This window comes from Varroa jacobsoni, unplaced genomic scaffold (genome assembly GCF_002532875.2).
Source record: "Varroa jacobsoni isolate VJ856 unplaced genomic scaffold, vjacob_1.0 scaffold_106, whole genome shotgun sequence".
Lineage (NCBI taxonomy): Eukaryota > Metazoa > Arthropoda > Arachnida > Mesostigmata > Varroidae > Varroa > Varroa jacobsoni.
This window is the reverse complement of record NW_019213008.1, coordinates 188089-209323: the sequence shown is the minus strand read 5'-3', so window position 1 is coordinate 209323 and position 21235 is coordinate 188089. Positions and strand designations below refer to the sequence as shown.

General features: G+C 38.4%; 2 long non-coding RNA genes across 3 annotated transcripts; one reads left to right on the top strand and one right to left on the bottom strand.

Annotated features, from left to right (window-relative positions):
* Nucleotides 1-302: 302 nt before the first annotated feature.
* LOC111265669 (uncharacterized) lies at nt 303-15459 on the bottom strand. The gene is made up of 6 exons (XR_015313136.1): nt 15239-15459; nt 13860-14954; nt 13504-13585; nt 6713-6808; nt 3300-4030; nt 303-1260 (listed from the first exon to the last, which is right to left on the bottom strand). It is a non-coding gene; the product is annotated as an uncharacterized LOC111265669 (long non-coding RNA).
* LOC111265659 (uncharacterized) lies at nt 7416-21221 on the top strand. 2 transcript variants are annotated; one of them, XR_002683560.2, is made up of 3 exons: nt 7416-7915; nt 17277-17450; nt 18592-21221. It is a non-coding gene; the product is annotated as an uncharacterized LOC111265659 (long non-coding RNA). The 2 variants fall into 2 exon arrangements; XR_002683561.2 differs by lacking the exon at nt 7416-7915 and adding an exon at nt 15620-15710.
* The last annotated feature ends 14 nt before the right edge of the window (nt 21222-21235 follow it).

Sequence of the window (21235 nt, the reverse complement as noted above, 5' to 3'; positions counted from 1 at the left end):
TTGTTCACGATTGGTTCTTTTCTTCATCTATGGCTCTATTGACTAGTGACGGTTGGTACTGTGAAGAAAGTATCGAATACACGTAAAAGAATCTCATTGCGTATGTGAGCGGCTTTGCGCTATGCTATTGAAACATCATGTAGTAAATTATTGAAGCCGGAGTTTTGCTCGGCTAGAATCTGTTATCCCAGCACAAATTGTCGCTATTCTTGTCGTTATTACGCCCTAATAAGTCCGATGTTTGTATTTATAAACGCTTCGTGTTTTTTTTTTTAGATGGCTAGCTACTTCGACTACTTGTGCTTATAATCATAGTAAAAATCCAACTAAACACATGATCAATTTTCTATGTTCTTCATTCTTTACAGAACTATTTAATAACGTCAGACAGATTTTTACAAATCGTACGTTAAAACCGGCTCGTCTTCATCAAGGGATATCCTTTAGCATTATTTCAGCTATGTCTAACAGAATTCAGATGTTTTGCTTCTAGGGGCAGTTCTTTTGCGAACGATTTTTATGCTCGTTACGCAGTGAGGGAGCGGCAGTAGGTAAGTAGTGTGGCATGGCTTCATCTACTATATGTCGACAAATAATGATTATTTACTTAATATATAGTACTTGAATTTCATCTCGCTATGCTCAAACGTGATAGACTGCAGAATCGGCTCCAATAGCGAAAAATCCGAAAACATATAGTTACATTATTATCTAGAGTAGCATTAAAGGGTGTAAAAAACATGAGCCAGTCACAAATACGCAACCTTTTATGCCGACTTGTCAAATACGTGTTTTGCTAAAAAACGACGTTCCCAATCACGACGGTGAGCACCGTTGCGCGTTCATATTTGAAGCGCTAGCCGTCCAACTCTCTCAAAGGGCTGCTTTGAAAGATATTATATTTGAGGAAGAAGAACCATCAGAGCTTAGCTAATATATCAGGTTAGATAAAAGGAAGTTCGAGGAATGGCCGGGCACAACAGAGACAGATTTATGGGTGGTCCAGTTTTCGATCACACACAAATCCAGCGGCAATAACTCACAAACGTATAGTCGAACTGCACTAATACGTTCGTGTACGTCGTCAGCATTTTGGGTGGTGGCGGCAGCAGCAGCAGCAGCAGCAGCAACCGTAAGGTCAGCATAACGTTTTTTAGAGTAAATCCTTCATCTTCGGTTGAAGGTTCAAATCCAGCTTGGAAAGGTCGAAATGCCGATTTAGAAAAGCTCTTTACCGAATACGTGCTCGTTATGGGTTACCTAGAAAACGGATGATGAACGATGAGAATGAAAAATCCAAGTGATTATTGTACAATTTATACCCTTTAACATTACAGATAGAGCTCCAAGCTAACGAGAAAGCACACAAGCGAGTATGAAAATTTCTGATGGCCCACTTTTAGAAATCAAAGATTTTTCGAAGCGAAAAAACTGATGGCTTTCTATATGCCCATCCGTGTCTGCAATCAGATAAGAGCTAGCAAGCATAATGAAAAAGGTGGATTGTATCTGTCAATTGCTCTTAGTGCTTGCTAGTTGCTTAGGAAAGAGCGCATAAAAATCAAATCAGGTGTTATTGTAGTCAGATAGAAGGGTTTGCTTTGATTGTAAATCTTCAAGCAGAAAATTCCGAGGAAGCTTTCGCTTTTCGAAAAGCCTTTGCTAATGCCATCAGTGTATCAAAATAAGTCGGGGGGCAAAATTCGAACTAGCGAACCTAAAATACACTTTTTTTTTTTAAAAAAAATTTTGTATTCTCGTTTTAACCCTGCTACTGTAATTTGGCGAATATTTAATAATATCATTTAGTTAAACAGTACAGTATATAATTCCTTGCGTTCTTCACTGCTCTTCGTTATGATCCGTAGGTGAATAGGTAGTTCATCTTTTCACGTATTCAAATCTTTCGAGAATGCTTCTTTAGCTATGTTGGGCTGCTAATAGGACACGCGTACAAGTTAAACAAGTCAAAACTGCGTTCGTGCTTGCTTTTTTGATTGACATTGTAAGTTAGTTACAATGATCAGGACCTTTCGATCTGGTCGGTGCGGCTTGGGGCACCAACAAGTTTTACGTTTATTGAGGTCGTATCAATGTGGATAGAAACTGCTGTCTACGTAAGACGCCATCTCTTCGGGAAACATACAACGTATTCCACAAGGCTAACCATGTACGCCGTGTGCGATAAGTATGAGCAGCTAACTTCGACGATATTCTGTTCAAATACAATATAGAAGATAAGAAGATTGAGCGACGTTTCTATTGGCCGTTTATGAGTTATTGGCCGCGTACACAGAGATGCGACTAGGAAATGCATTACAACCTCTGCTGCATCTCGAAATATGGCTAAAGAATACAAACAGCTCTGAGCCAATTGTCGCCTCGAGCAGAAAAGCGAAGTGAAAATACAATGTTCAGAGATACAGAACCTGAGATACAGACTACCACTGGCCTATTGCCAAAAGAGGAATTTCTTTATTACAATTTATCAGTCAGGTTCAAACTTTTACGACATTATATTTTACTCAAGCGGGTGGAACAAGGTTAGAAATTGCTGAAACTTGTTCGAAACGATTCGACATATTGCCTAAATAGACAATCCCGAACAGCAGTTTCCTTCGTGGCAAGGCATGATATCGGTGCTCCTTTGCTTGCATGTATATATATATGGAACAAGCACGTAAGTTTTGCATTAGACACACCCTTGTGTATAGATTGTAATATCCGATGTAAACAAGTCACATGAATAGAGGCGCCTAGATCGGAACGACTTCATAGAAAATAGTTCCATAATTACATTGAATTATCGTACGTTTCTTTATCGGACGTTACAGTAGTGTCTGATCCGCAAACATTCTAACTGGAAACGCGCGAGTCAATTCCCTTTAAAGGTTTAACAAAAGAATATGGAGACGCACATTGATTTAAATAAGGCTGATTGGTATCTAAATTGATTCTCGGTTTTTTTAACGTCATACATAAAACACGAATCAGAGATCATCTTTATGGAGAGACCACCACACAGTTTCACAATCGCCGCCCGATATGTGTAGTATTATGTGTGATCGCACTGAAAGAGATATCAGCGTATTCTGTACCATTGGGTCCAACGAACAAAGTGCTAAAACCAATATCGTCCCAGGGAGGGGATGGGAACGAGTGTGAACATAAAAGAATGATCCAAGCGCTAGTCGACGATCTGTGTGTGCGTTTATATGGACACGAAAAAGCTAAGAATCTAGTAAGCATATCAACAAATAAACTCCGTCATACAAACCACACAAATTGATGCGACATACCGGGCCTTTTTTCTTGTCGCGTCGAACAGTAACGATTCCTGATCGAATAAAAACTTGTCTCAGCCTAACGATAGAGGCGGGGGAGCGAAACGGTCGGCCGCGGCTCGCTTTGGTTGCTGGTTCGCTTTGTCGGACTGAGCGTAAATTCTGTTCGCCAAGCGCAGGCCATCCACCGGCCACTGTAGAGCATAAAGTAAGCCACGTCCGAGGGCAACGGACAAACGACTGAGCACCAGTGTAAGCACTGGCTGCTCTGGGACCAGTCATGCTCTGCATACGCCTAAGTCGGTGTTATTCGTTGCCTGGATCCTGGCGACGATCTTGACGTGCTTGGATTCCTCGTTCACGCAGCGCCCGAGGTCGAATAATGTGTTGGTAAACGTACAAAAAGAAACCCATAGACACATACCGTGTGCGTATATATATACCATAGTGGATGAATAAGTCTGTATGCGACTTTACTGAAGCGCTAAATACTTCATGAGGGCGGATGGCCGAGGCTCTAGGGGGGCAACCCAGCAGAAAAACAATACAATACCGTCTCTATTTAATCGACGTTATCTGTCTGCTGGACTCGTATTCGAGGACCAGTCAAGCGGTGCGGTGTCCCACTGGATCGACGAGATCAAAGCAGCTCGATCACCTTCGTCTGTTCCCTTCACTCGTTGATGTCTGTCGAGACGCAAAAACTGAGACTGAAGAGCGTGCGTCGCTGGACGCTGGGCCGAGGCCTGCGGTTTCCGAAAGAAAAAGTTCTATGACACCCGACGGCAATGTTAGTTACGGCGTCCATATAGTGGGATTAATAACGAGTTGCATAATATTAACAACGTTCTAACTCGATTCATGGCAAACATCATGGATAATCTGATGGAGCAGACATGGTTACATTGTTAAATTATTCAGCGCTTTATTTTGAAAACTATCTAAGCTATCTACTTTACACCTACGTAAATTGATTCACTGGCCTGCAATGAATTAGTCCTAAAGCAGATTCACTTTGAGATCATTCGCTTGTCGGGCCCACAACAAGATATTATAAATTACATTAAATTATAGTTCTTCATACAGATCGTAAGGGGACGAAATAGAATTGACGTCCGGCTTCTAAACGAAAATTGTCGGCATTTCAACCATGATAAACAGACCGTCTGCAATAGTTCAACGATACGGCGTCATAATGGCTAAACATAATGATTGTTGCGCACATACGTAAGTAGATAATGGATCTTAGCGTAAGTATGTATAATAGAATCGTTGATGGATACTAAGAACCACTAAATCATTGACCGTTTTTGAAGGTAACGGCATAGGGTCAAGGTAATGGCGCCACAGCGTTGTTATCAGTTTCCATAGCAACGACAGTGAGATACGTAAATAGGTATAGCTTACGAACGATAGATACGAAAGATTGATAAAGACTGAGCTTCGTCTATATATATGTGGATATATTATCGTATGTATCGCAGCCTTGACTCGTTAATAATTTTCTCCACTTGTTATTCCGCTGTGCCCTAGCTGACTAACTGCCCTCACATTCACCTTGTTCGATTATTATGTAAATCAGTAAAAAGGAGGAAAAAGGGTAAAATATACACACAAACAGATTCAGATTTATACAGGAGTAGAATAATTCACAATAGCAACGTATCGCAATGATAACACGCGTCCGAAATGGCTGTCACACGTTACCAGCTTTTTATCATTCAACCTGGTACGCTATGACTGCTTGCAGATCCACAAAGCACTGAATATCAAGGCTGCAGGCGGGGAAGTTAAACCGCTCCAAGATCTTTTTGGGCCTCTAGCCCATTTAGTTAGTCGGATGTGAAATCTGGTCAGCAAAAAATGGTGACATTAGACTGATATATTAAAAAACATAGTGGTGCGCTTAAATTGTTTTGTAATTATCCAATGCGATACACGTACGTTGAAATGGCTGGACATGCAGCTCAATGGAGCTCGAAGTGTTAACTAAAGTAGTCCGTCGACGAATATTTAAGATTAGAAATACGAACGCCTAAATTGCAGTATGCCTTGAATAATAAGGCCTTAATAATGCTATATGAGCCTGCATATTATAGAACATCTTACTGTCACAAATTCCTATATGATGTGTGCGTTCAAGGTATTATTTAGGATTGAAGGTTCGCTTTTAGCGCATGATTCGTCTGCTATTGAACCTGGCATTTCCTTTTAGATCTAGGCCAAGATGAGTCAGTTAGAAAGTCGGGCGCATACGAAAGTTGTATTGAAAGCTGTTCATGACTTCCGGGGTCTTCACGGGGAAGTGTCCAATGACGAGGTCAATGTTATATGATCACAGGTACCTGTTACTGCAGCAACTGTTTCATAACGGCACTGCGATTTGGGAATACTTTAGTCTGCTGTAAATATTTTATAGCTTCCTTCACATACTTTCAGAGAGCTAGATCTTCAACAGACATATAGTTAAGGTCGCGTGTCTAAAAAACTTAAACACGTGGCAGTGAAATCTAGAAACAACTTCAGTCTATCAGCATGAATGCACTTAATGGCGATGTGTTGTAAGTTTAAAGACCTATTCTATCTATCCATCCAGTCAAATCAGTGGAAAGCAAACTCATGTTTCTAGTAAAAGATATGTTTTTGTCTGCCGATTTTTCGGCAAACGCCTGCTTCCTTTTAACGTTGGCTTCACGACTCAGAACAGAACGACGGATATGATTTCTCGTGGACAAAGTACGCTGATAGCGAGCCTCATTTAAGATAAGCAAATTCAGAATTTCCACATAACGAAATAGGGAGAATTTACCAGAATCCACTGTTTCGTTCAATTTAGAACGCCTAACATGAGATCTCGAGGTCGACTGCAGAAACGTGCCTGCCACTCGTACACACTTGTATTTCAAAGGTCCTGTGTTAGCCCTTTTTCATCTTCCAAATAGAAAAAAACGTATTTTTTGTACAGCCACTGTGACACACGTTCACTTATTTACATGTAAACATCACCCAACTGCAACAAAACAAAAGCGTCTCAGGAGAAAACGATTCGGCATGATATGCATGAAAGCGTCGTATTTTTCGACATTGTTATTTATATTTATTGTAGCACCAAGTAGATAAAAGTTATATATTTGATCAAAACTTGAATACCCCCCGTAGCTGCTGTCTTTGCTGGCAATGTTTAATGCCGTAGCCAGGCAATCTTTCAAGAGAACTTCAAGCAAGCGGCAATGACTTTACAACACGAAATTACTGACATCCATGCAGAAGACACCTTCTTAACAACAGACGGAAGACAATAAAAAAATTTATAAATAACATTTTACATAACAATATCTTTTTTTCTGGAAATATTTTAAATAAGGGACCCTATTACTAGTAAAAACCTGTGCGCGCAAATCGTAGTATACCCAAAAATTTCGATTTACCTTATGCCAAAATACATCACGTATCTTAGCTGGTCAGCGCAACTTATGTCTGGTCCGGTAAGCAAACTAGGCCCATCGTGCGGCAACACCTCTTACCTGGAAAAGACCACTTAGGAAGATACTGGCCAACTTGACATCCAACTCTTAGAGGATAACGTTCCAAGAGTTCTTGAAGGCTCTTAAAATGTTACTAAATAAATTTTGCCACTTACTTCAAGACTTTTTTCTGGGAGTAACAGTAACAAACCAAGTTGAAGTGAAAATTCCTTCTCACGTAATTATGTACTTATGTAATTTCTTCTCACCGTAGGCCGCCAGTGCCTTTTCCATCGGAAGAGAACCAGAAGGATTTTAAAGGCGCAAACAGTTTAGGTCAATATCTTTATGTAATGCATTATGACAACTCAACCTAACTGTGTATATATTTTTCTCTTGAATAACACAGCAATTTAGTTTAATTCAACCAGTGCCGCTTAACTGATAAAAGGATTAGCAACTGTACGTTTTCGGCGACCCAATGAGGCAGGATGTCGCCATCGAGAGCTTGTTCTAGTAAAGCCTGTATTTGAAGTTTTACATCCGGCATCATCGTTAGGCGATCCACCAGACGGCTGGCTCCCAGTACGAGGTCTGTCTATGCGCTGATTCGAATCTAGGCCACAACGTGTCCCTAAGATTAGCTGGCAAACAGCTACCACAGGAACTATCAAAGAGTTCAGTTATGCCCAGTTGGCTTGTTCCTATCTCTGCGCTAATAGAGCTTTCACGAACGGGGTTATTCTTGTTTTTCTACAAAGCTACACAAAACCTTATAGAAAATACCATTGTGTGCCTAACTTCGGTGTTCATGCTTGTGCCAGTCTGAGTTCCACTAGAAGCAAAGGTCTAAATAATAGCACCAGTCTAGCATAGTAAATATTAGGTCGATAGAAAACACTGGTTTGCATTGATCGGTCCCATAAGAATCCGAAACGCCCGTGAGAGATAAGTCAAAGATAACATTTTTACGCCATGTGTAACGAGCGACATTAAGTAGAATAACTATGTTCCGGAACGAAAAATTGCTGTTAAGCAAATTCAAGCGATGGTAGAAGTCCCCGAGGACACGATCGATGCCTTTCTATGCGTGATCACGGTGGAGATCCAAGGACGATAGAATGAGAATGTCGGTGCTGAGCTTGTCCGTTGAGCTCCGAGTTTCGTGTGAGTGCCGAAATCGCCATTAGAAATATTTAGCGAGCTCGTTAATATTGCAAACGATCTTGAGTTAATATCTATAATGAAGTACTATTTCATGTTTTTGTACCTTTGTTAAAGCGGAAATTAAGAAACTAATCTGATTTTTAAATGAGAAAAAGGTAGAAGGTATTCTGCTATTTGGCATAGCGCGCATTTTTAACTAACTGAAGTAGATTCTAGCGAATTAACCAGTAACGATAGCTTCGAAAATATATATTTCAACTGATATCTTAAGATTAAGATGGCACTGACCAGTCAAAGAATATCGAATGAGCAATTGAGGTATTGAAACTATAGTAAATTGCCTATCACTTTCCTAGTACCGCAAGGTCTAGTAAAGAAGTGGGAAATCAACACGGGCCATACAATCCAAAAAGGCCATACAATACGTTACACTGAAATGTTAGATGCGGTGTGTTCCATGTACAGAGTTATTTTTATATTCGAGGTGCTGCTATGAGTATACTCGTTTGTCACCTAGCTCACAATAAAAATACCCCTTTCAAATGTAAAAAAGGTCTTCCATTTTGACCGTTCTACCGTGATATATACGATACACTATCGTTATGTAGATAGAATCTATTGAAAATCTTCTTTAACTTAAAAATTCAAAAAAAAAAGGAAAAAAAAATCATTATTATTACATTAGAAATCAGAGATAAAATCACTAGTACTCAAGCTAACGAGAGATCTAATACTGCTGTTGTCGATATATCGGTAAATAATGGCATCGCCAACCACATACAACACAACCTTTACAAACAGAGAAAATTCATGCTTAAAAAACTCATCAAGATAGCCCTTTTTAGAAAAACTAGCAAAAAAAGTATATCATCACTTAGGCCATTAGTTCTTTCTCTTCCATACAACTTTGCATAGACGCGTACAAGCCTGACCATGTTATCTATTTTTTTTATTTCGCCTTAAGTTAAAAGCCAAACACTAATTCAAATATGCGCACTTAATAAATCTTGACACTTGTCCAAATATTACATAAGCGTTGCCTTAGAAGCTCTAGTCCATTCAAGCCTGACATGGACGCGTCCTGCACGACAGCCCAAGTGCGTATCCCGCTTTCTTTAGCAAGAAGAGTCTTCTTCGCAAATATTGACATCGGTAATCTAAAGAGCCCAGTGAGGTTGCTATATTAGAGCCCTTAAAGGCATCTCCTTTAACGCTTAAAATAAATGCTTGTAATTAAAGCTCTGTTTTTCGTACGTAAGGGCGCTGACGGGATCCATTGAAGACTGATGAAAGCACTGAGCAAAGGAGCCTTCAACCTCGTTATTAGTGTAACCAGATTGGGAGATTAAAAACAACGGAAGACTCCAAACAGAAGATAAGGGTTTTTTTTTTGATTCCGGGAACTTCTGAGCAAAGCGAAGCGTTGACAATGCCAGTTTAATATGAAATTCCGCAAATCACGTATTATGAAATCGGAATGAAGACAGTGATAACAAATTATAACAAAAAAAAAAAGTCCTTTACAAATAGATCTAAGACAAATGGAAATAAGTGTAGCGTACCCCTAAAAATACCTGTGTGACTGTTTTCAGCAAAAATCCTTCTGGAGCACATTGTCATTATGGGTAAGACGCTTCCGTTATCACAGTAATTTGTTTTTTTTTTCATTTAAAATTATGCAACGCAGTCACCCCTCAGTGCCTCACTCCGATTGTACCATTAATAAGTTACTATTTCACTCACAGGCTTTCCGTTTTTAATTTATTACACCAGCGCAGTGACTATCGAGACCAAAAAATTTAACCACTGAGTGCTGATTTTTTAAATACTAAATGATATTTTGGCCTTGATTTTTATTGTTTATTAATGACACTCATTGAGTCATGTCTAGGTAAGAATTCTATATAGACTTCTATATAATAAATTTTGAATAAATAATCATTTAGAAGTCATCCGAAGTGTTCGACCCGTTAAGTAGCTCCAGACAACCTATGTGTGTGTTTTTCGAGTTCTAAAGAGTCGTGGGCGGTATGCATTATAATCTCTATCGACGCCACGATTTATTCTATAGAGAGCAGGTTTTCTTTTCCAAGAACGACAAAAGATGCATCTTTTGTTTGTAAAAAGGTATTACGCTGGGGTGGTTTATAGATAAATACAAATATAGGATTACTGAAACGGCGTTTAAGAAATCTGAATCGACCAGCAACCAGATCTGAATTCCGCACTGAATTGGCTCATTAGAACATCAAGTTTATCCGTTTTCATCAAGCAGAACTTAAACTTACGTTTTATACCGGTGGTTTAAAAGATGTAGCTAAGCATGGACGACCAGACGTATTTTCGGGTTGCACTATTCGCACTAATTAGGAGAGCTTTTTTATGCTTCAAGACAATATGAAATGTACTTCAGTATAACCAGATGTGATTTATATTTCTCGCTAGAACATATTGCTTCAGTAACTAAATAATTAGAGTAATTACTCAGAGCCATCTATGAGTAAATGAAGATTATTTAACATCTATTCATAATGAATAAAAAACAAAAAACAATGTTTAGGAGATTCAGCTGATTATGAGAGTCTGCAAAAGTAGATATTTAATATTTTTATAGAAGAGATTTTTTGCAGAAAAACAGAAAATGGACGAGATAATGTATTCGAAAATGTATTAGTTTCCTTATTACCACTGTATTGACCATTTCTAACGACACGATCATTCAGCTTCTTCATATGTAACACAATTTTTGTTAAAAGATTTTTTTTGTTTATATCATATACGAATGAACAACTGGTTAAAAAAAGCCTCGATGAAAGTCGCCATTATCTATGATCTAATTGTACGCATTGCGTTTTGTTAAAACAGGAACCTCAAAACACTCTAAAATTTCAAGCCCACTTCGGCGTAATTGAGGGTTTTTTGTTAAAAAACAAAAAAAACCGAAATTCCGAAGTGTACTAGTTTTTTCTACCACTGAATCCACTCCGTCTGATAATACAGTGAACCAAGCCTTTCACATGTCGTAGAATTTCACTTAAAAGACTTCTTTGTTTACGTTACATGCAAATAAACCCATTATGAGGAGAAGCCGCACCTGCAATGATCTTGCTAAGAACGTTTTCAAATAGACTAACACGATTTTCTCATTAAGAAATATCTATGCTTTATTAATATATATCTGAAGTGCTATCGCTGGTAAGCAAGGGCACGAATTTTATCCGAAAAAATAATTAATTTAACTAAGAAAAAGCCCTTCGGCTTCCTTTAAGGCAAAATCAAAGAAATCACCATGTCAGACTAATTGACAACGAGCGACAGTGGCCAGGCTGTGATTCCTACTTGCTACATTATCGCCAATCGGTACCACAGCTCCAAATACCGTTTAGGTCACATTGAACGGTAGGCAACAGGATTATAACGGTCATTGCCATATGTTCAGACAATTAGTACGGCAGGAAAGGTTGAGTTCATATACTTTCTTTATTAATGCAAAATACAAATACGAATGGTCTTTTATCGGCGAGTTCTGTACGCCTATTCGGGTATCGCCATTTTATATTATACGATTCATCCATGATGATCGAAACGAAATTCTATAGTCGGTATCTAAGCTGTTCTTTATGTTTATCTAAATATTGCTTTACAAAATTATTAAAGTAAAAATTCTACAGCTAAATTATAAACAGAATAATATTCTAACCGCTGCAAAACGGCCTAGTTTTTTTTCTCATAGTTGTAAATTCTGTTAGCAAATCAACGTTCGGTTAGGTCGAGAAGCGTTCTTAACCGTAGCACTTTTTCATTGGGAAATTGTGGAAAACGTAAAAGGCGAGCTAGGCAAAAAGAAAAATCTCTACGTAATGGTAGTTTATGATGTAAACGATAGCGAGTGTCAGACTCAGCATACTCTTAACTCTTTCTTTTAATACCCTAACGGTCGGACCGGTAGTGAATACTCGAGGTCATATGGATTGTAAAGTACTACGTAATACAAAGAGTTCAATTATATTCGATCGAAAACAGCGTCAGTGTTCCATCAGACGACTATATATGCGCAGTTTTTGCCCAATCTAGATATAATGCTCACATGTGGCTAGGTATAGTAGACAGGTACGCTTTGGACCATCTCAAGTACGATCATTTTTATCGTTTAAAACAAGCAATTTAATGTTGTACATACACTGAGTCCGGTTTCAACGTGTTCAGTTTGCAAGTAGATCATTGCCCATCTGGCTTGTATTTTTCAAATGGCTTTATGTCACAAACTCTTCTTGTATCGAAATCCACTAATCCTTCGCCTCTATGTCTGCCAATAAAGCATGGCATATCAGACTACTAAAAGCCAGTACTACCTACCGTAACGAAACACAATATACGACACAGTCGTATATTGTGCCCTGAATATAACTGTGTTCCGATGCATGCTGCATACATGTACACTTTTTTCAATATTTTAATCTCCGTTAAGATAATATCTATTCAAACGTCTAAAACAAAAAAAAAATTAATCAAACATAATTATGTTATGTGCAGCAGAAAAACCTAGTTAGGCAAACTTATTGTAATAAGTTATTCGGTATTTTATCTGAAGCTATACGTCTCACTTGCGATCCCCACGACAGATAATCTTTTTACGAATTTTGTCCCTGATTGTTTGTTTGTTTGTTCATGATCAAACGTTACATATACCTAACGTTACCACTTTTCAAGTCTATTGTTATTATCATTTCACCCTCTATTACATGTAAATTTTACCAATCATTTGAAATCCACAGAGGCCCGTGTTAAGCAAAAACGGCATTTTTGACACTGGCTGTTCACCTTTCGGCTGAGTTAAACGCTTGCTGAAGTACCCATCTTCTTCGGAAATCGCGTATTCAATGAAAACTCGATAGGTAAAAGCATTTGTTACTTAAAAATAGCGTACCTTACCTAAAAGCGCACCTCGTTCAACTTCTGAGTTAAACGGGAATAACTCTTAGCCATTTGTGATAGAATCCTATCATCAAATTCACTTCTCTCTTAGATATTCTAGTATACTTCGACCTCAACGTAACATTTCATAGCTCAAACAGCTTCACCGAACGAACCTGACACTCTCTTCTCTTCTAATCTCTCAGCATATAGATGACTTATATCGTATATGTGACTCTTTGTGAGCTGTGGACATTTGAAAGTCGAGAATAAGCAAGTAAGTTCTAAAAATCAAGCGTACGACTGCTGTTTACTTTAACATAGTCGTTTACGTTCATGAATCTACCACGTAATGCAGTGTCGTACCTTTCCGTAAACTTAACAACACGGTAAGCGTTTGGAACCGGACCATCAATTGGTAAAGGTCTGAAATTTCCAACTAATTCAGTACTGCCTGAGCCAAAACATTATGTTGCTGTACTCAAAAATTTTATTTGTTTTTTGCTCTCGTTTGCTGACTCCAGTGTAACAACAGGTGAAGTATTTTTGTTTTTCGTTACGTTTAGTGTTCAAATGAATTTTCTCCTGTTTCTGACTAGCGTCAATTAGCTCTTCAACGTTGCTCGAATAAGAGGTACTATGCCGCGTGCAGGAACGTTAAAACTACAACTTACCACTTCCGTACATCCAATTACAAAAGTGCGACCCTTAGCATAATAGTTTTGAAACAGGCGTCGAAAGTGTCCATGTTGCGTACTGAAAAATCGAGCGCACACTTTCGATTGAATGCCTATCTTTAAATTACCAACAGAGAGGTGGATAATTCGTAAGCAGTAGAATTATATATACAACTCTATTGACAGATGTATAAAAACTGGACAATAGAGCAGCTATTCGTGTTCTCAAATCCTGCGACCGTTCTTGCTATACAAAAATAAAGCACGTTTCTGTTTTCTATCTGTAACATATATCTGTACATAGAAGACGTTTAGAAACGTAAACCATAAAAATCCTATAAAACAATGCATACCGGTTTTATTGATCGGCTCGATTGCTACCCCAATTTCCTCCGTCGTTTGGCGACGTTGTCCATTGAACGCCTTAACACAAATTCGATTATATATCGGACGTCTCAGCTTGACGCCACACCGAAAACCAAGAATGGATACACGTGCATTCATTGTATGTTCTTTCTTTCATTTGTCGCACCTGACCGCAGGAGTAAATGAGCCACGCGCGTCTGAGCTGTTTATTCCACCCCTCACGGATCATTACCTCGCGTAGAGGAGAACGGGTTGAAAAAGTGGGGCCCGGCTATCGCGTAGTGCAACTACATCCTAATGCACTTTGTAGAAAAAAGCAACACATACGATACGATACGCTCCACAAGGATCGCACAAGCGACGCTTTCGACCTTGTCCTGCATTATTCACTACCTATTAAATTGTACAAACCACTGCACAAGTTACTTCGGCACACTGTTTAGCGTATGATGCCTTTGAATTGGCTCAATACTTGAGGTATCGCTTAGTTATCGCTCAAACTCAGCTTAACGATTTATCAGAATCGTTAAATACCGATTGCATCATTTGGTTTCTATATGCAAACAGTTTTGTGGCTATACAGATGTATCTGTGTCCGTAAATGATGAAATAAGGAACGGGCACATATAAAGTCACTATTAGAGAGATACACCTTGTTCAGAGTTTGCTAATGCTCTGAGTGAGAATACCAGTCGCAAGTGTCCTATTTTTCTATTGAGGTATGGACAGAAATAAGTTATTATGTTATGTTAAACTGATCTCAACATCTCGCTTTCGGTGTGTACCCTGCTGCAAATGAGATAATCTATTGTGTACTGTAACAGGTATAGTTCTAACTTAAAAATGATTGACCTCTCAAGATTTGCAGCTATTGCGTTACGAAGTATCACTATTTGCTATCCAATAGTTAACGAAATTACTCAAAGCTTACTTTGAACGTTTAGTATATCTCAATCAAATCTCGTACTATTTCTTCAATAAGTTACACCGTATAACATAGATATACTTGCACTTCGTCGCAACAAGGCCGTCAGCTAAATCCAAACCTTCCTTAAATGTTTTGTCAAGTTTCAGAATCTCACCTAAAAGTAACGATTCGGGAGAGGTGTAAAAACGGATCATTAGTCAAACTGACACAAAAAACTTTGTACAGGGACTCCCTGCAATGCTCAGATACCTTCGCACCTCAAACGAGGCGGCTTGTCTCAACGCTTCAACAACTGTTCTCTTGCATCGACAATCGGAGTTTGAAAGCACAATTGAGGACAAGCTTAGAAGAAGGTTCAATCAATAATTCTCTTTTTAAGTTGAAAGGCGGAGACATTCGATCATGTTCGCCACACCCCTTCAAAATGGAGAGACTCACCCATAATACTATTTGCGAGACTACGTCCCAAATCTTTCTTCGTTCTGTTACTCCCTGATTCGTATCGCCAGTACAACTTGTACCACCATGTCTCCTATAAAACAGCCCGTTCACAGCAGAAGTTGATTAGATTGGAGTTAATGCACTAGCCCTCAAGACCTTACTTTTCTCGCCGCCCCTTCCACCTGCGGGCTGCGCTATCTTACCGCCGTGCAGGTTGAGCTACTTGACAGATGTTTGGGGATGGCTCGAACCTCTTAAATCAGATGAGACGATTTGGCTTATCGCCTCCTTGCAGCTGATTTGCAGCAATCATAACCTTTACTAACGAAATGCGTGTATGGCGCCACTTTTTAAAACGGTACAACTAACTGAAATGCTTTGGAATGTGTTGAACGTATTTTATATATAAGCGTTCGGTTGGCTATGATTAGACTCGACGGGTTGTTTGAGCAGGAAGAAATCTATCAAGGTTAGGAAAAGTCACGCATCGCATCAGCAATAATGCTTTCAAAGAAAAGCTGTTCATGCTCTGCTTGTGAAAATAAGGCTATGAAAGAAAATAGGATAGGTGCAATACTTCGTTTTGTGACCTAGAAAATTATGTTGGTACCAAGTTTAAGTTTACCGTAACGATGCGATTGCTTTTACCTGAGTCGAAACTGAGCCGACTGGGTTGCAGGCCTAGGATCTTTTGGATTTGCGTGGATTTGGTACTGCCGTTAGGCATTGTTTGAGACCATTACAGAGACAGCATTTATTCTATATGGTACTTACAGGTCAGATTTTTAACTGTTCGGATGACGGTCTTGTAGTTCGCTAGCTCTGTGAAACGAACGATGTAATGGAGTATGGGCCAAATGGAAACGCTTTAGAGACGATGCTCATTATAGAAATTTACCTCGATCGAAAGGGTAGCTGTAGCGAACAATTTTTGCTTGAGGATAAGCGAATCACCTTCAGAAGACTACCAGAAGGGTTAGACACCCGGCACAAAGCAGGCTTTACCATTGGCTTCTAAGAATTGTACGAGAAGACCTGCATTTCGGGCAAATACAACAACTTTCTATAGTGAATCTCGAAACGTTTAGCAAGAAGCCATTTTTACTCCAATGCATTATCACAGATGACAACACGTAAACATAACAATTTGGCATAAAAACAAAAACATAGTCATCTGGGTATCGTGCTTAATGGGACTTCAGACCGAAGTAAGCTTCAGCATCCATTGTAACTCTATTGAACCGTTTCTATTGTCGGCAAGTTGTGCATTACGAAGTACATTCGGAGTGGTTTTTATGTCTGTTAACAGAGTAGCTGTTTTTTGCGGTCCGCCACAATGGGCCTATACTTTTCACAGGCGAGTCGCGTACTTTCTACCATCTTTTATGCAGAAAAACCCGATAACTCAAGTACATATTGTGTAAAATAATGATGTGCTTGAAATAGAACATTTCATATTTTAGTTTAACTGTGGGCTATTTTTAAATAAGTATTATATTTGGTTCAACAGAGTTTCAAGTTTGTTTTGCGTAAAGCATCGGAGAATGCTTTGCGAAAAGGTCTCGTTGCTTAATTTTGTTCGGTGTTCACAAAAAGAGATGCGTACGAAAATGTACTTAACTTAGTTAGGGTCAATTCAGCTATCGATATTCAAATGTATAATATACTATAATTCAGACGCGTATCATAATCATGAGTATATACTTTCTACCATTTTAACCAGAATAAATCAATATGACGGTAATACTAATACTGCTAAAAACGCGTAATCGCGCGTGCGTCGCATGGAGTACACAGTACACGATATTGTGAGAATGAATTAAACGACAACTTCTATGCATATCTCTATATATATATATATATATATATATATACAATGGTATTCGCTGCATGAATCACAGGCACATTTTCACCAGTCCAAACAGTTTCATAGGAGCCTTCTTTAACATATCAGTGCAATATGCTCTGCAATAAGGCCAGCTGGAGTATAGTCACTTGTACTGAATTTGTGACATCTCGTGTGTGTGTCGAGTAGGATACAGTGCCATGTGGTAATCTAGTATGGCTGCCACAGCGTGGACTTTATCGGGATACAAGATGGCAGGATTCACAGTGAAACGATTTAGACTCAGCGGAGCGCGGCAATTTCGAAATGTGTATATAAGACGCTCTTGTAAGGTCTGCCAGGAACATATACGACACAGGCTGTGTGAGTAAAGGAAGTTTTCTTTTTGTTTTTTTCTTTTTTTTTTATATATATATATATATATATATATTGCCAATTGGGTCCAATTTGGGTAACAGGTTACGTGATTTTCACATCTGTTTAACTAAACGTGATACTAGAAAAACGGTTCTCCGAGTGAGGTATATCTTCCATGACCACCCTTATTTTTGACAAATTTAAAGGCTGTTATGCTGCAGCGCTAAGTTATGTCTGTAGTTGAAAGATGACCGACTAAATCAATACAGTGTCAAATGAGAAACCCGAATTACAAAAAAAAAAAACTAACGTTACCTTAATATTATTATCAGATTTGATTTCGTTATAGTACTATACGTTTGTGATTTCTTAAAACGTAGTCTTAAGGCTTATTTGACTTTAGCTTAAAAATTTCTTAAGATTCCTTTCATAGCTGTGCTGGACAATGTGATCATCCAAGATGCAATCTATTCTAATACTTGTACTGTTCTATTAATAAACTAAAAATGTATTCATAGACTGTTGCATTCCGGGGAATCATGAAGGTAACCTAATTTTTTAATGATATTTTCTTAAGAAAAAAATATTGCTTTTATATTGATACAAACCTTTTATATTGATGCTGTTAATAAACTACACACAAACTAATTGCAGAGTCCGAAAAAGGGATCTGTAGCTGTCTAAGTGGCAGAATGTTAAACATATGTACTTCTAGAACTACAAAGAACTGCGTTTTATCATAATATAGAACAACGTAAAAGTAAATATAGAAGGTAAATAGAGAATTGCTGACCTCTATAATTTTATTATTTTTCTTTTAGTCAAAGTTATTGTAAATATTTTTTATTGCATGCGACTAATGATATCTAGTTATGTTCTTACAGTTCAACGGAAGATAGAAATGGAATAATCGAAACGTTTCTTTCAATCCCGCTAGCCAATAATTTTGTATAAGGTCTTGATTTTCCGTTACATTTTCTGCCATTTGAGATCGCTTTATTTATGTATTAAGCATCAGGTAAAAGAATTTATAGACATTTTGCAGCAATATTGCCAAAGAGAATTATGCGGCTATACTTCTGCTGCATAAGCGATACATTGTTGCACAATGATGATGTTTGTTTTTTTTTTGTTTACCGATTCCCAGTTTAGTTTCCAATTGTCGCTAAAAATCAACTGCCTGTCGCGTATGCCTACAACGGCGCCATATTTACGCAACGCAGCCCGACAAGATGTGAGCTGTCATAGATGGAAGGCAACGCGGGTTTACTGATTCATTATAATTAACGTATATGTCATTCTAAGAAAGTCAGCCGCCTATTTGGTTACCCCTGGTCGGAAGAAGCTATACAATAACAGAATGTTACGAGCCGGAAAACTCAGCCCCACATTATCAGAAGTTTGTGGTACATTTCTATTTGAAGTTGACATATTCATAGTCCAGACCGATTCGACCAATTGGATAAGCAATCGGCAAGACCTTGCAAGAGCCATAAACATCAACCCGTTTCGACTCAGCAGCTTCAACGGAACTTCATACAACGAGCGAAAGCAGGACCTCGATATTGATTTATGCGTTGTTGAAATCCTGCGTTCATAAATAGGTCGTTAGAATGGCAGATGTTGATCTGTGCCTGACGCATAGATTTACAAATATTGACGAAGACAATGTATATATATGTTGTTGGAAAATTATGTTTGAGTATAGACTGGGGATTAACTTACAATCCACAACGTACTTGACAACTTTATGTGTATGTGTGTGTATTAAAAACGCGATGTACTTACGGCATATGTATGAGACGGAACACTTATATATTTATAGCTTAGGGTTAAGTTTGAATATGTTGGTTACATTGCTTTTTTAAATTTTTCTATAAAACTAAATTTAATTATGAAACTTTTATTTTGTATGTATATTTGTCCTGTATACTTCATTAGTCTTATATTTTGCAGGCAACATGAACGCCTAAAGCAAACCGATATTCTATAAATAAACACAACCAATACTTTGAAAAAACCATGAAATTTTGCCTCCGATTTAGCGGAAATTGTACAGTAACGAAGTCAAAAATTCGAAATTAAGAGCACTGATCTACATTTACTGTAAGCATTGGCGGGCGCAGATGATGTCTATGATGTTAGACCAAGCCCATTGAAATACAGAATTTTGTATGAGAAGTGAAACGCTTTTGTGATTCGTTCAGAACGGCAGAATCTTAACATAAAACATGACCTATAATAACTACTATTGATGCCGCTCTTATACATAAGTATACAAAATCTTGCGGTCGTTCGTATTGCGCCAAACCATAGGTATGCATAGGAGCTGACATTTTAAGAATTGGGAGCTTCGCAAGGTCGGGTGTTCACATGTGCCCAGGGTGTGAATGTGTGTGTACGTGTGTGTGTGTGTGTGTGTGTGTGAGTGTGTGTGTGCAGTAGGTGGGCTGAGATACGTACGCGAGTTTCAGCAAGACATTGCATTGTAGATTGCCCCAAGACAGTTTAGGGCGAAACGGGAACGTAGAATGCTCGCGTGGGAAAACCGCCATCATCCCGGTAACCTCATCTTTTTTTTACTCCACCGTGAAGAAGCGAAACAGTAAAACCTGTACGCGTTCGTACGAACTGGCACAACTCTAAAGATGAACTCTTACAATGGAGAAGATTTAGCGCGAAAAACCCTCAAAAACATTGTTTAACCTGTGTTTAAATTCGCGCAGACTTGGAACGCATGCTATACGCGAATCGCAGTACTTTTAAGAGTACCACATATTCAAAGAGGGCGCGTGTTAGGGAAAAATGCCATTTGCCGATGAATTATTTTAAAACAATTTACTTTTCTTTTAGTTGTAAACTTGCCGAAACGTGCCAGTAGAAGTGGAAACATTGAGCCAGATATAGTCACCTACATAGTCCTCACTTTGTGTAAAGTCTGGGTCAATAAGCCTTCAGCTTTGCAGATGCATAATATCGACTTATATAGTGAATATAAAATACATTACGTAATTGAGGCTTGTGGCAAAACTGTTCCACTTGATTTAGGTTGTATGGTCAAAGGACGGCACAGCCAGAAAGTTGGTAACCAAGCTTTGCAAACAACGAACAATCTAATAGACTTGAGACGCCCAGACAACACGCAAGTCTAATAATGCATCGGGCGATTTGACGCTGATGAAATGTGGGTTACCTGCAAACTGAGCGATATTAAAATATCCCTATCTTATGCTATTTAAATGAAAAAAAAAAAAAAACAATTTTAATACAAAATTATTTATTGGCGTATCCTGCATATTTCAGTTTTTCCATTATAGTTACTATTTGTCCATTCCATCCATAAAAATATTGTTATTATTAAATTGGATTTCTGTCAACGCGGCAAAGGAACGTTTCAGATGACAACATGGTCCCTGAGCCGGAAGTACTCTAATATCGTCTGCTACTAGAGGATAACATCTTCAATATATATATATATATAATTCGATTACAAATGGTCAAGCAGAATCATTATGGCGTGTTGATTTATAAATTTTACTAAACAAATTCGAAAATTGGTGTTTTTAAAAAAAGTAACAGAAACAGGATCAGCCGTGCTCTGATTGTCAGGTACCTAGAAGCGTAACGTCGGCTTGTTTGGAACTGCTTTGATTGATCTCAGCAGTGATATATATGGCCATATTTCTGAAAGCTTTGTACCTGAATAACACAGTACTTGATGCCCAAGCTTAAACTGATACCATTTGACATATCATAGTTTATTTCATTAATAAACGATTATTAACGCGAAA